This window comes from Lissotriton vulgaris, chromosome 10, assembly GCF_964263255.1.
Source record: "Lissotriton vulgaris chromosome 10, aLisVul1.2, whole genome shotgun sequence".
Taxonomy (NCBI): Eukaryota; Metazoa; Chordata; class Amphibia; order Caudata; family Salamandridae; genus Lissotriton; species Lissotriton vulgaris.
In genome coordinates this window covers 373,693,239-373,709,155 of record NC_141698.1, presented here as the reverse complement: position 1 = coordinate 373,709,155, position 15,917 = coordinate 373,693,239, and the positions used below count along the sequence as shown (strand labels likewise).

At 44.3% G+C, this 15,917-nt stretch overlaps 1 long non-coding RNA gene across 1 annotated transcript in view; it reads right to left on the bottom strand.

Moving 5' to 3' along the window:
- Nucleotides 1–10,640: 10,640 nt before the first annotated feature.
- Nucleotides 10,641–15,917, bottom strand: part of LOC147685284 (uncharacterized) — a 56,706-nt gene continuing 51,429 nt past the window's right edge. Inside the window, exon 3 of the long non-coding RNA XR_015300429.1 lies at nucleotides 10,641–12,236. This is a non-coding gene — a long non-coding RNA (uncharacterized LOC147685284). The remainder of the gene's footprint in view (nucleotides 12,237–15,917) is intronic.

Sequence of the window (15,917 nt, the reverse complement as noted above, 5' to 3'; positions counted from 1 at the left end):
CTGCTCATGTGGAAAAAAGGAGGAGAAGTGCAGATGACAGAAACTCCATGGCTCGGAGATAAATGGCTTATGCTTCCACTTTTAAGTGTATTTGGAGAAATCTGTAATTGGAAACATATCCCACTTTGTGAAAGTATTTTAATGTCAATAACTCATATTATTGTCTGTCTCATATTAAACCTTAAATAATCATGCATATCTATTAGTTGAATTAAATAACATAATTACCTGTAACTGGTCAGAGAAATGCCCCAAAAATACTAAAAATTGGGATGTTTTGTGCATTCTCGACACACCTGTGACTCTGCCCACTGATCCAATCCTAGGGTTATCCCTACCCTCTGATTCTCCGCCCACAGTTCCCCTACTGTTTGTTCCCCACTTCAACCACTGATGTGAATATCACACAAACACAAGAAACCTGGCCAATGCCTTACAGCTTATCAAATCTCAATATCCATAAAAATGCCTCCCCAACCAACTTAAAGGCTAGAGCGGCCAACTTTGAAGCAGGGGCACCAGGATCGAGTCTGACGGGAGGTTTGGAGATCCTGTAATTCTGGGAAAATCACTACCCATGCCTAAAAACAACGGGCCTCATTTATGAGCCCTTGCGTCACTTTTTGTGACGTACCAGTGGCATAAAAAATGCGCCTTGTTGCGCCATATTTACAAAGTGACGCATTTAGGTAGATGCGTCACTTTGTAAACCCCTGCGCCACATTATACCTGCATCAGGTATAATGTATGCAAGGGGGGCATATTGACGCAAGAAAGGGTCGTAGAAGTGACGCAGTGAAGTCTATGAGATTTCACTGCGTCACTTCTAGGACACCGTTGCGTCAAAATCTTGCACCTGCCTCACAGCAGGCATAAGACTGACGCAGGCCCTTTCACATGGGGCTTGCCCATTGTGAAAGGACGCATTGTTGGAGAGTTGCGTCACTTTTGTGACACACTCCAGCAATGCGTCACTTTTGCGCTTACAGATACGTCAGAAATACTGACGTATCTGTAACTCCTTGCACAATGATGCGTCATAATGTAAATATGACGCATCATTGGTGTCGCAAGGAGGGCGCAATGAAAAGTGACGCATCGCTGTTTTCACGCAGCGATGCGTCACTTTTCATAAATGAGGCCCAACATCTCTAATGCAACTGGTGGGTGTGTAAATCACTCTGATACCTTCCGGTCAACTTCGCGCTATTTAAACTTAAAAAAAAAAATATCTTGAAACATTTCGCCTGAAATCTACAGTACAGCATCCAATATCTTTTAACTACCCAAGCGCAACCTACTTGGGCCAAAAGTATTCATCTTTCCTGGCCTCAGGCTGTTCCCATTTACTTCTTTCCAGAACCTTTGTTATTAATGCCAATTGTATTATGTAAACGGGGTATACAATATAATTTTCCTGATTCCTGAAGAATATCTCCACTTTGTAAGAGATATTTGGCCATCACCAATGGAACATCAGGCATAGAAAGGAATACTTTGTAAATAACTCCTTAATCCCCATGCTGTTCATATCAAACCTCATTTTGACGCACTTGCTTTTTGTTCTGTATAATACTGATTGACTGTTTCTTTTACATCAAAGTTAATATCAATTTAATGGTACTTGATTTATCGACCTTGGAAGACTGTAGGAATCATTTGGATCTGCCAAGATTTTAATTTAGGATGTGCAGTTCACACAAAAGTCAATCGAAAGCATTTAACTTGTCCGCCCTTGTGTTTGCTTAGAAATAAACAAATATGAATTATCTCTTTAAGTGGCATCTCTTTTATATGTTCTCTCATTATGGCGTTGATTTTTATAAACCATTTGTCAAACGCAATGATTATATGTACAAAAACCTGCTATTAAAATGCTGCTGTTTTTCCTATCAATATTTTGTGTCACTAGTTCATATTTTGACATGTGTCTTTGACTGTTTTATAATAGTTTAAAAGAAATATTCGAAGCCTTAACGTAATGTCACAAAAGTGAGAAAAAAAAAAGAATCTCAGAGTTCACCTGATCACTGGTGGTGAACGTGGACAATAAGCTGGTTTCTTGTATGTATTCTTTGCATGTTCTCATACTACCTAAAACAAATTATGTCTGTGGTATGATTTTTAGGTGTCGTATCCAATCTCATGTTTTCAACACGCAAACACAGACAAACACACACACATATAACTTTGCACCCGTTTGATGAATCTCCAGGAAACTTCCTGACCTATTCTTCCTTCTTCATTGACGGATGATGGCAAGTTTCGTCGTCATTAGTTAAGGGGTGCTAGCATAATGCATAGACATTTTATATTGACATAGTGGCAAAATGACTGAACGAAATGTTATGAAATTTCACTGCAATGAACATTAGACTATGTAGATGATTCTTTTTGCTATTGTAAGTGAAGTTATAAAGTGCCAAAAACCTAGTAATATATGTATCACAATACTACTAAAAGTAGCAAGGAAGCCCAAAAACAATATGGACTGTATATGTAAAGTCTCAGATTTACTTAATGAAAACTGAAAGACCCATTTATGGTCAGTCACAAGCTAATGGGAACCAATAAACAAATACATAACAAATAGAATACATCTTAATCTGCATGTCGGAGCAGGAGCAGTGATGGAACAGGAGTTGCGACAGGGCAGGAGAGGAGACGTGGAAGGAGAGGCAACAGGGCAGGAGAGGTGACTGAGCAGGTGACATGACAGGCAGGTGACATGACAGGCAGGTGACATGATGGGCAGGAGAGGTGATGGGCAGGTGAGGTGACGGGGCAGGAGAGGTGACGGGGCAGGAGAGGTGACGGGACAGGAGAGGTGACGGAGCAGGAGAGGTGACGAGGCAGGAGAGGTGACGGGGCATGAGCTAGAGCAGTAACCGGATGTGAGCGGTGAAAGGACAGGAGCGGTGAAAGGACAGGAGCGGTGAACTGGGCAGGAGCAGTGAACGGGGCAGGAGCAGTGAACGGGGCAGGAGCAGTGAACGGGGCAGGAGCAGGGAACAGGGCAGGAGCAGTGAACAGGGCAGGAGCAGTGATGGGGCAGGAGAGGAGACGTGGAAGGAGAGGCAACAGGGCAGGAGAGGTGACCGGGCACAAAAAGTGACAGGCAGGTGACATGACAGGCAGGGGATGTGACGGGCAGTCCAAAAAATAAACTGGACTGCATATGTGAAGTTTAACAATTACAATATGAAAACTAAAAGACACATTTTTAGTCAGTCACATAAAATCTGATAGCCACTCCGCAGTTATAGTTAGGATTCCCAGAGATAGGAATTCCTCCGTTTTTTTTGCTCCCAAATAACTTTCCATCCGTTTGATGACTCACATCAAAACTTTCCTGACCTATATAATTTTATGCATTTTGTGATGATGGAAATTTTATGGTGAATTGTTTAGGGGGTGCAAAGATAACAAGCATTGGTAATGCATCGGTTTCACCTATGTAATCAATATAGGGCTGTTTTCATCAATCATCGTCCGGGAGAAGGAAAGAGTTCCCTGATAGGTAACGCAGGAGTGGACAGGATGTGGCCCAGTGGCCAGAGCTGGGGAACCCAGTTCGAGCCTCAGCAGCGCCACGCAACATCCTGTGATGAGGAAGTCCTCATCCTGGGACCATCCCCCTCTGCCTGGGATGACTCCTGGTGGCCACCCGCCCAGGGCACCAACCCAAAAAACCCACAGACAACGCACGCAACCTGGGCTTCATCCTGAACTCCTCCCTCACGATGACCAAGTAAGTCAACGCCGTCTCAGCATCCTGCTTCACCACCCTGCGCATGCTCCAAAAAATCTTCCGGTGGATCCCTGCGGCAACCAGGAAGACGGTCACCCAAGCCCTCGTCACCAGCCGCCTGGACTACGGAAACACCCTCTACGCCTGAACCACAGCCAAGCTCCAGAAAAGACTACAGCGCATACAGAACGCCTCAGCAAGACTCATCCTGGACATCCCCTGCCACAGCCAAATCTCTGCCCATCTGAAAGATCTGCACTGGCTCCCCGTCAGCAAGAGAATCACATTCCGTCTCCTCACCCACGCATACAAGGCTCTCCACGACGCGGGCCCCAGCTACCTCAACAACCGCCTCGCACTTTGCACACCAACCCGCCAGCTCCGCTCCGCCAGCTCTGCTCCGCCAGCCTCGCCCTCACCACCATCCCACGAATTTGCAAAGCCACCGCCGGAGGAAGATCCTTCCCCTATCTGGCAGCCAAGACATGGAACTCCCTCCCCACCCACCTCCTGCTGACCCAGGACCATCTCTCCTTCAGGAAACAACTCAAGACCTGGCTGCTCGAGCAGTAGCGACCCCCCCTCCCCCCCAGTGCCTTGAGACCCTTACGGGTGAGTAGCGCGCTCTACAAATTCCTTGATTGATTGATTCTATGCTAATCACTTAATTGCTACAGATTATAAATTGTTATATAAACATGCTGCAATAGTAAAAGGCAAAACTTTATGAAAATATAGTTTCACCATAGCGGAGGTTAACAGTATGTTGGTGGTGGGAAACTGATTTAAAAAAAAGACGATGGAACAAGCATTGGTAAATGTAATAAATATGCCACAGCCAATAGAAATGGAGAAAAGGCAAACGTCACGCACAGGAACCAATAAGAAGCCAGGAAAGTGAGGAGGCGGGATGTAAGTTCATTTTAAGTTTATATTAAAAACAATAGATTTCTCAAGCACAGCTCAAGCGCAGTGCAGGCGAAACCTAAAAAAAGAGTTGGGGCCGGATGTATCAAAGGGTTTTGCCCATTCTGTGTCTATGGGAAAATGTGTTGATACATAAGGCCCAATGTCCCTACACATGTTTTTTTCCGCCAATGCATTTTCCATGGACTATTCTACTCAACATAGAGCGGAAACAGCTGAATGGATTTGCATGAAATTTGGCAAAAATATGCATTATGGTGCGCAAATTATCCTTTTTGAGTACTGCAGGTAAGCAGGGTAAGTTTTTTAAAGTTCTAAGCATTTAAACATTTGCTGAATTTTGTGAAACTACCGCAATTACATGGCGATGACAATCCTTTATCTCACTGGATAATGACTGCCTTTATAAACATTTAACAATGTCTAACCTTTCCTTTGCTTAGATTTGTTAAGAAATGGCTCACAGAACTTGGTTTTCTTTTTTTTTATTGGACTGAATCATACAAGCTAGTGCAAAGTTCTAAGAACACTTTGAAGCAAATAGACATGCCCTAAAGGTACTGCATCAAGACCTTAACCTGGGCAGATTAACAACACAATTTCTCAATGTTAAACTTAACCCATGCTTTGAAGAGTTCTCTGATAACATTCAGCCACACATGGTAAGAATCCTGTATCTGAAATGAAGGCATAACACTCTCCAGATTTAAAGTTATACTGCATGTTGGGAAACCCAGGGAGAGAGAACCAGCACTTTTGGCCTTACTGAAAACACTGCGTACGTCCTCTTCTTCTGCCAAGCAAACACTAGGGCAAGGAAACAATTTGATTCACCAATTATGCAACAGGGTAGTATTCAGGAAATATCAAAAGCCCTAAGGGTGTTCAAATACAATACAGTACAGTTTTTAATATTTGCTACATTTAAATACCTGCTGGCAGTAAGATTCACACGAAGCAAGATGTGGCTAAAATTGTGATTCTGTAGCGAATAACTTTCTCCTCTCCTTGAAATTCTAAACCCCGAACGATGTTAGTTTTTATTGTAAATACTCCATATTGCTTTTTAATACTGCTCCATCTAATTTTTACATGCATGAGAAAGATGGGGCTTAAATTGTGACACTGTAGTGAACAGAATATTCTTCTCTCCACCATGAATCTTTGCACTGAATCTATACTACTATTATAAAGAGAGAACTGTTTCCTTTGAGCCAGGTAAACTCGAAAAGTACACAACCAATCGCAACACCCAAAACAGCGTTGGAAAGGGGGGGTCCCTAAGAAGTAGCGCCGGCCATGTGAGCAAACAACGTGGACATGCGTGCTGACATCATCTAGCGCGGGAGGAGCGGCGGACAGCAGCGGTCAAGTCGGGCTGAGATAGATGAAGCATGGGGAGGAGCGGAATGTGTGCGGCTGACTGAAGCAATGGGAGGAGGCGGAACGAGGAGCGGTGAAGTCGGGCTGAGGTCGGTGCAGAACATATGCGGCTGACTGACGCAATGGGAGGAGGCGGAACGAGGAGCGGTGAAGTCTGGCTGAGGTAGGTGGAGCGCGGCAGCCCTGGGAGGAGGCGGAACGTGTGCGGCTCAGTGAAGTGCTGGGAGTAGGCGGAACGTGTGCGACTAAGTGAAGCGCGGGGAGGAGTGGCCCGTTAGCACGGGGAGGAGCGGTGAACTGTGTGCGGATGATTGGGGGCCATGAAGATGGCGGTTCGGCTGATTGGGGGCCCTGAAGGAGGCGGTTGCGCTCCAGGGTACCCCCGGACAACGTCGGGACGGGCTGCGGCCCTGAAGCAGCCTTTTGCTCCCGGACAACGTCGGGATGGGCTGCTAGTATTGTATATATTGTTCTGATTGATTTTATTTTAATTCATTTTTTTATTTTAACATTCCATCATTTTTTTGTCAATATTTTTGGTAGCAGATATTTTGAAGTATTTTGGTCATTTACTTTTTAGGTATAGAAACTCAATATTTTAATCATAGATATTTTGACCTCAATATTTGAGTAGGTTGATATATTTTAGACATTTACAACTGTATCGAAGTAGAAATATTGAGTGTAATGAATATTGAGTCAAGAATATCGAGGATGCAGAATATCAAAGTAAGTTATATTGTTTTTTAAAATATAAAAATTTGTTTAAGAAATATTGATTTTGAAAATATCAATGTAGAAAATATAGAGGCCGGTTACAATGGCGATTCTAGGCACCTCTGTGGTGCTTGCGGAAAACGCCCATTTACTTACTGCTGCGGCGGTTCTCGCGTCCGCCATATTAAATTGAACAAAGATAGCCCATTTCCCATCGGTCACAAAGTTTCCAGATCCACCAGAATTTTCGATCCGCAATGGTGACGGAGGGGGTCAATAGAGAAAGACAGCCGTGCGGAATGACGTTATGAACGCCGGACAAATCATGATGCCTCAAACAGCCCATCAGAATGCAGCGGATAAACCAAACACTCGAAGACAGCGGAGAAGATGAGCTGAGTATCGTCAGCGTAAGAGACCACTCTGACCTGAATGTCTCTATCACCTTTGCCAGGGGTGCGAGATAAACATTAAAAAAAAGAGGACTGAGGGCAGATCCTTGTGGCATGCCACAGCCAAGCGTTTTTTTTGTCTTTAGACCAGAATGGTCGGCACCAGACTTGTTGCGCACGGTCCGCTAAAAAGGAGGTAATCCAGGCCGGCAGGGTATCACAGATCCCCATCTCACTAAGCCTGTCCAGCAGAATGGGGTGGGAGACCATGTTGAAGGCTGCGGACAGGTCGAGGAGTACAAGCATGGCTACCTCACCCCTGTCCACGCTCTCCCGCACGGTCTCCGTAACCTCCAATAGTTATGTCTCTGTGCTATACCCGGTCCTAAATCCAGATTGTGAATCGTGTAGAAGTTCATTCGACTCATGATAGTCCGCAAGTTGTTCTTGGACAATTTTTTTCCAGGATTTTATCTGGTTTGGGGAGCAGTGATATTGAACGATAGTTGCTGAACACAGCAGGATCGGGCTCAGGTTTTTTCAAGAGCGGGATGAGAATGGCCTCCGGGAACTGACCCGATGAGAGGGAGGCGTTCCATAGTGTAGCTAGGGGTTGTACAATCGCTGGTGCCACCGTAGTGAACACCTGAGCGGGCATGGGATCTAGGGGCGAACCTGATTTGCATAGCTGTATTTTTTTCAGTGCCATGTCCAAAGAGATCGGTTTGAACGCACGCAGCTTCCTGCCCTTGACAGAGGAAGGAGTGGGGGGTCCCGAAGGTATGTCGGCTTTATTCGCTGAATCAAATGAAGCAAAGATGTTGGTGACTTTCTCGTGAAAGAAAACTGACAGTCCATCACAGAGCTCTTGGCAGGGCTCTAATAGGTGCCCGAGAGCCGTTGGGTTAGTGAAGTCTTTAACAATCTGAAAGAGCACCTTAGCTGAGTTGTCTGCGGATTTAATTTTGCTTGCAAAATAATCCCTCATGATGTTTTGTTTAGTTTTATGAATTTTTTTAGCGCCACTCTGTAAGTGGTTTTGGCAGCTGGATCGTAAGTGCAGCGCCAGAGGCGTTCTAACTTTTTATATTTACTTTTTTCTTCCCGTAGTGCCTGGGAAAACCAGGGTGAAGACGGTTTAGATCTGGCCGAGGAGAGAGTGGTAAGAGGGGCGATGCTCTCAATGGCCGTGGTGAAGTATTGGTTAAGGTTTGCTACATGGATATTTATGCCTTTGGAGGGTTGCCAATTGAGCTTGGCTAGTGCAGGTTCGAGCGTTTCCTGAGTTACTTTGAATCATTTTCTTCCTACTTTCTCTGTCCTACACGTGGGGGCCATGGTGGGGATAATTTTAACAGAAAAAGGGATGATAAAATGGTCCGACCATGTCAATGGGAGGGGTGCGGAGGTGGAGATGCCAGGTGAGTTAGAGAAAATGAGATCTAGGGTATGGCCCGCTATATGGGTGGGGCCCTGAATTTTCTGAGTGAGATTAATACCCGCAATAGTATCTACCAGGGAACAAGCTTTTGCACAGTTGTGGTCGTCGATGTGTAGGTTGAAGTCACCAAGCACAGTACAGTGGGGGTGCTTTAAGGAGAGATCAGCCACAATTGTGAGAAAATCCGTAATATAAGCAGGGGGGTATTGGGAGGATTAGAGATTAATACCCCCGCGCCAATAAGGAGAGAGGCCTCGGAAATGCTAAAGTTGATGGCTTCTATAGATCCAAGTTTGGCTAGTTTCCTTGAGGTAATCTTCCAGTGGGCTCTGAGGATTATAGCTATACCACCTCCTATTTTTAATCCAGGTCTGTGTAACCCAGCAAATTAGTAGTCTGATGGGACAGCCAGGGATATGTCGGGATTTGAGGCATCTTTAGTCCATGTTTCCGTAAGAAAGATGATATCCCAGGCATTCAAGGTGAGAGAGAGCCAGATGTCGCAGGTAGTGGCAATTAAGTAGGCATGCTTTGAGTTCGCGTGGGGGAGGTGGGCAGGGTTTGTCTCTGATGACCCCTTGATAGCGAGGTTGAGGGGGAATAATGAGGAAAGGGCAATCTGTACAGATGAACCGTTCATTCAATAGTGCGAGGTTGCATCTGGTGTGTTTACCCTCTGTAGAGGGTCTAAGATCAAGCAGACTCTTTCTGGACAGCATGCCACGATCTGCACGATGGATTTGGGCAGAGTGGCTGGCGCTGTACGCGGAGCAGGCACAGAGCAGGCGGGGACGGGCGACGATGGGCTTGCCTTATGCGCGCCTGCTGCGCGTCCGCTGACACATGGGTTTTGTAGTGAGCGAAGCTTGCAATCAGCTCCCCCCCCTGCTGCCCGGGCACACCCTGCGCGTTCTAGTGCCCGGTCTCCACGCCCTCCATTCAAACAGCACACAGCTGCGGGGACCGAGGCGGGAGCCAAATGAGGTAGAGTGAATCAAATGTGCAAATGAATGTGCAAATTAGGCAGGATTAAAAGTCGCTACACAGTTTTTAAAAGTACATAAAAATGCGCCTAAATTCTAGCATGAAACGCCAAAGGTTTTGTCCCAGTGGATGTTGGTGGGGTCAGGCAGCCGCATGACTCTTCATACCGCATACTTGTCCCAAAAAGGTGTCAAGTGACAGAAATGTATATAAAAAGTCACATATAATGTCAGTTTGCCTGAGCAGGTCAGCACAAAGGTAAACAAGAGCCATGGCTGATCAACAAATAACTACACAGACATTGCAGTGACACACTCTGCATACTCACAACTGAAAGCGACAACAAGTAGGTGTACCCCGGGATTGCGAGGTCACATCAACACAATGCACTGTGCTCAACCAGCAACTCCTACATGTGCCCACAATCTGAAGCACATGTCTGATAATGCAAAAAAACATGCACTTATTACCTGGATCATACATGTGTGTAGGTATCATGTTCAGGAGCACACACACATCAACACTTCAGCCAATGACAGGCCAATCACACTGTATTACTACTCAAGTGCACACATTCAAATGTACCCATGTGACTATGAAGCCAGGTCTACACAAGATGACTACACATCTACACCGCTGTTCACACATCGAGATAGATCCCACAGATATGACGGACCCTGTCCTCCATGCAAGTTATCCTGTGGATAGAATTCACTTCTGTTGTGGTACAGTATACGAATATGACATGTGTACAACATTGGAGACCTGACAATAGAATGATTAGGAAAAGTATAGATCATCACAGACAACCATCATTGCACCCTCAAGCCTCTGAGTCAAGAAGCACAAAAGTGTCTGTAACCTCAGGTAACCTCTGAAAAAGAAAATCAAATATCTGTCAATGTGAATATGGCATACAGAGCACGTGTCACGTGAACATATACACATACATTGCACTCTTTCATTAGCAAGGGCAGTGACAAAGCAAACAACATAATTAACAGTATTTATTACATAATCTCTGGATAGGCATCAAAAGTGCAAAACATCAAGGCCATTGGCCAGTCAAAATTTCTAGTCCACACATGTGTGCATGAGAACTTGAACATTAAATGGGTAACACAGTCCACTGCCATGGGAATCACTACAGGTCAGGGGCTTCGAATGGGCAGTCCAGGCACTGCTGTGGGAGAAATAGTGTGGGGATGGGGACTTGGCTTCAACTTTGGCTTTAAGTTGAAGTGGGAGGGGGCTGATTGTCAGGTCAGTTGGAGGACTGAACCTGGGAGGGAGAGAACTGGCTGAGGCAGTGGATGTGGGAGCCTGAGGGCTGCTTGGACCAGGCAGAGTGGTGGCATGGGGAGGTGGAGACATGCTGTGTGGCGGCTCAGTGGCTGAGGATGAATGTTGAGGACTGAGTCTCAACTGTTTGGGGATCTAATATCCCACAAGTGTCTTGGTTGGAGTCAGAGTGAGGTGGGCAGAACAGCCTCAATCTTCCCCAGAGGTGTAGCAGGTGCAGGTGGCTCTCCCCATGGGGATTTGCTGGACCTGGTGGCATAATGGGGGTGGCCTTGCCTTTTCCCCTGCATTCCCTGTTCTCGAGGGAAACCCCCCACTTTTCTCTCTTGTCCCTGCTTCACAGGGGTGTGGGTGGGTTTCGACGTTTTGGGTGAATCTGTCTTCAGAATGTGTTTGGGCTTAGTTGTGGCAGGCACCAGGTTCACAGCAGACAGGGCAAGTGTTTGTGGGTCTTTGGGATCAGGTGTTCACAGCAGACAGGGCAAGTGTTTGTGGGTCTTTGGGATCAGGTGTGGGGATGGGAGTGCCCTTGGATTGTGATGATTTGGAGGAATGCAATGTGGATGCCTGCTTTTTTGGCTGATGCGGCCGAGTGTCCTGTGATGAGCGTTTTATCTTGCAGTCATGTGTGCTCGATTTGTGGTGATGGTGTCTGAGGTCTGGTATGCTTAGAGTGCTGCTGTTGTGTGCTGTGTGTGGATGACTGGATGCCTTAGGGCTCTGGTGTGTGTGGACTCTTGTCAGGTGGTGCCACTGGCAGGGTGGTTGATGATGGAACAGGAGCTGGACTGTGAGCTTGGGACTGCTAAATGGCAGCCGTCACTGTGAAGGACAAAGACTGGACAGTTCTCTGTAGGCCACCCACATCAGAATAAATGCCCTCCATGAATTCAACAACCTGTGCCAACTTGTTGCCATGATCCTGGAGGGCATTCATGAGGGCAGTCTGACCCACGCACAAATGTCTACCGCCTCCACACTGAGGGCAGCACGGGAGACAGGGGCTGGGGCAACTGTGCCTGGGGGGAAGGAGACTCTACTCTTCTTAGGGCTGCATGCAGGGACAGCACTTGGGAGAGCATCCAGGAGGGTGGGCACTGGACGAGGTGTGGTGGAAGAAGATGCAGAGCTTGAACTTCCTGTGCCCGTCAACACAGAGGAGTCACCGCTGGAGTTGGAAGATGTGGAGGTTAGTGTTTCCAGGCAGGAATCATCCAAGGTACTCATGTCCCCCTCCGAGGCGCTGGTCCCCTCTGTGTCACTGAACACCTGTGTAACAGTCATGCCAGTAGATTTCCCAATGGTGTCGGGCCCCTGTCATACCTGCCCTCGGTAGATGCTGCAAGAGACAGAGACATAGCTTCAGTATAGTGCCATACTCACAAACATCATATGCAATCAATTCTCCACACTTTAAAATGAAACTCCCATGTTGAACTACTCCATGTACTTCACACATATGCCACATTTATGCAATCATCAGATGATGCATGAAAACATGCATAGTTGGTAGTCATGCTCCATGTTACTTTGACACAGCCAAATAGCTGGGCCTGTGCCTCTCTGTAACCACACATATAATTGTCTGTATGCACACCTACATGCCTGTAGGTAAGATAGCTATACATCGAAACATGTTGTCTTAGTCACATATGGAGTCTACTTAACCACCATTCAAGAGCAAAAAAAACCTTGATCATTTCCTTCCAATGGTTCACTTCACCTCACAAATGTTCATGGATTTACTCTTTAATAGAGATGTGTGAAATGTTCATAATTATGTGAACTTTGCTGGAAAATTATGCAAAATTCAAATCCATCATTTAGTGCTATATTTTAGCATGAAATGCATCCATGCGTCAATTTTGTATGCAAGGATGCGTTTTGTGCTAAAATAAAGCTTGAAAAATGCAACTGCTGCAAGCAACAGCTGCTCGCTTTCTGGCAGTACAATTACGTGGTTCGCATTATGGAGTAAGTTCTTGAATTTACTAGTGTACAGCAAAATTACGCAAATTACAGTGGCGTAATTTACATTGCGCCCAAGCATACTCCTTACTCAAACTTACTCTACCATTTATATGGGTGTTGACGACAAGGCAAGTTGCAAAGTAGCAATTCAATAAAGAGATGCCTTCACTTTTTGTAGAAAACCCTGTTATAAATTCTAACCATTCCAAAGTCTACTTGTCCAAATTCATTTTTCTATTTTCAAATTCATCAAGGCACCTACCATCTATCACCATCAAGGAACCACTATAAGGGAAGATTTTCGAAGAGTGTGCGCTAGTACTCACGTGATGCAAAGCGGCGCTAGATCTCTCACACATTTTGAGATAGGCGCAAGTCAGTATTTACACCATATTTCAAAGAAAGCATGACGCCCAAATGATTTAGCATCTGGCAGATCCAAAGTCGAATTAAGGCATGCAGAGTGGGTGTGACAGTGCGTTACCCACGCAAAAAGCTCAACATTCCTGCTGCACAAGTATTTTCAAGAGTCATGCCAAGTGATGTGAAGCATTGCAAAAAAGATTAGCGCTGATAAAATAGCACAGGTGCAAAACAGGTGCAAAAAGAGCTGGAGCCATTCACTGGGAGATCACCCAGAAGAAGCACAACGTATATATCTGCAGGCTGTGGCAACCATGAAGATTGTCATTGTCCGACACCATCAGCGGATAGTTGCCCTGGCAAAATGAAAACACAGAGGAAGGAAAGAATCTACAAGCAGACAATATCACTCATCCACATGAGTGAAGAAGAGGTCATTAAATATGTAGGTTCATCAGGGATATGATAACCACTCTCTTACATCAACATGGACCATACCTTGAGGCAGAAGAAGAACATCACCTGTCATACCCACACGTGTGAAGGTACTGGCAGTACTACACCTGCATGCTACTGGCTATCTACGGAGTACATGTGCAACATTGGTTGGTGTGTCTCAGGGCGCTCTCTCTTCATTTCTACCACACGTGTTGGAAGGTATAATGAAACTAATGCCATAACACCTAACATTCCCAAAACCGGGACAGGAATAAAGACAAGTAAAGCAAGGATTCCATCAATTGGCCCAATTTCCACATGTTCTTGGTACAATAGACTGTACACATGTCAACTTGCTTCATCCTGCAGAAACAGCCCACCTGTATATGAAGAGGAAGGATGCATATTCAACAAATGCACAAGTTGTATGGGATGACAAGTACTGCTTCCCAAATGTTGTAGCAAAATATCCAGGGAGTGCCCATGATTCTTACATATTCTGCCATAGTATCAATAACCAATTCTTTGAAAGTTGAATGTATTGAGATGGCATGTTAATTGCTATGTATATTTTAACATACCAAACAAAAAGGATACATATATGAAACTATAAAAAATGCATAGTAACATCATCAGAGGTATATTTGCACATGGACTGTACATGTAACACTTGTTTATTTGTTTTTCATGCATTGTAGTTGACATGGGATATGCTCTCACAACCTTGTTGTTGACTCAATTTTCGAACCAAAAAATACCAGCAGAAGAAGCATATAATGTTGCCCATCATAGGACATGAAGCATTATTGAGCGCACCTTTGGTGTATTGGAATCCAGATTTAGATGTCTTGACCTGTCTTGAGGTAGACTGTTGTATAAGTCCCACATTGAGTGTAAAATCATTGTTGTGTGCTGCATATTACATAACATTGCTGTGAAGGGGTCACTTGAATTATAAGAAAACATATATAACCAAGATGTGGATGATAAAGAGGTCATGACTACTCATGAACATGGCGAATCCGATTCTGTATAGGGTCTCCGATATAGAATTGATATAGTAATGAACTTTTTCAACACCTGACCAAATATACTCCAGAAAGTCATGTATGATTTTGTCTGTTAAAATTGTTTGATGTTTAGAAACAATAATTTTCTCTACAGACAATGTCTGTAAAGGAATGAATCATATCATTAGATGACTTAATGACACTCAATTTAGATGTCATCCTAGGTTTTATCACATGGGGATCAGGTAATGAAAGGAATTATAAATGTAGGAGGAAAAGTACAAGTAGTACATAGATATGTAAATACCGTGAAAATAAATAAGTGATTAGGATTAGCATATAGGGACATAACTGAATGTGACATAAACATGCCATGTACAGGAGTAACATGTTAATTTAACATGTGGAAGAAATCATGTTCATGCAAAATATGAATAAACTCTATCATACAATACAATGCATGTCTGTGTAACAAGTCCAAAACATTGAATATGTATAAGTATGGTCATTAGTAAAGGTATGCTGGATAAATGTCTCACTAAAAGATTAACATCTCTCAATGTCAATCTATCTGCTAATAGACAGACAATTGATGTAGAAGGTCTCATATTGTTTCACATCACAAACCCTTGGAGGAGAATATGATGTTAAGTCTTCCACGTACAAATATAGATCATACATGGCTTCAACTCTGCCTTATTGTAACCTTACTGTTTACAGTAGTGATGACTATCTGTTCACCAGCAAACTCATACTTATGTGTGTCATTCACATGTAATGTCAAATCAAGCAGTCTCATATGTATGCAAAGAGATTGTTGTATGCTCACCTCGTGTCTGTTTGTGTATGGGAAACATCAATTATGAAAGTAGGACATGTAGCACATGATGGAATACAATCTATGAAAGAAAAAGTGTCTGAGAAATTGCTTTAATCAAACATTCCCATTGTATTGGGTGTGTAAAATTATTATCTGATCCAAAATCACTAGCCAGATAGCATAATAAACTTAGTGTAAGTGTCAATGTATATGTAGGTAATACCCAGATTTCATAAACATCAAATCCATATGTCACCACATATAGTAAATACAAAATGACTGTGCCTGGCAAATGTGGAGATAAAACACATGCATGAATTACTCTCATAGGATAAGTTGTTCCTGTGCATGGCCGTCATATATTTGAACATTAAGCAAGCAACACAAACAATACTATCTTTGCAAGGTCTCAAGTGTC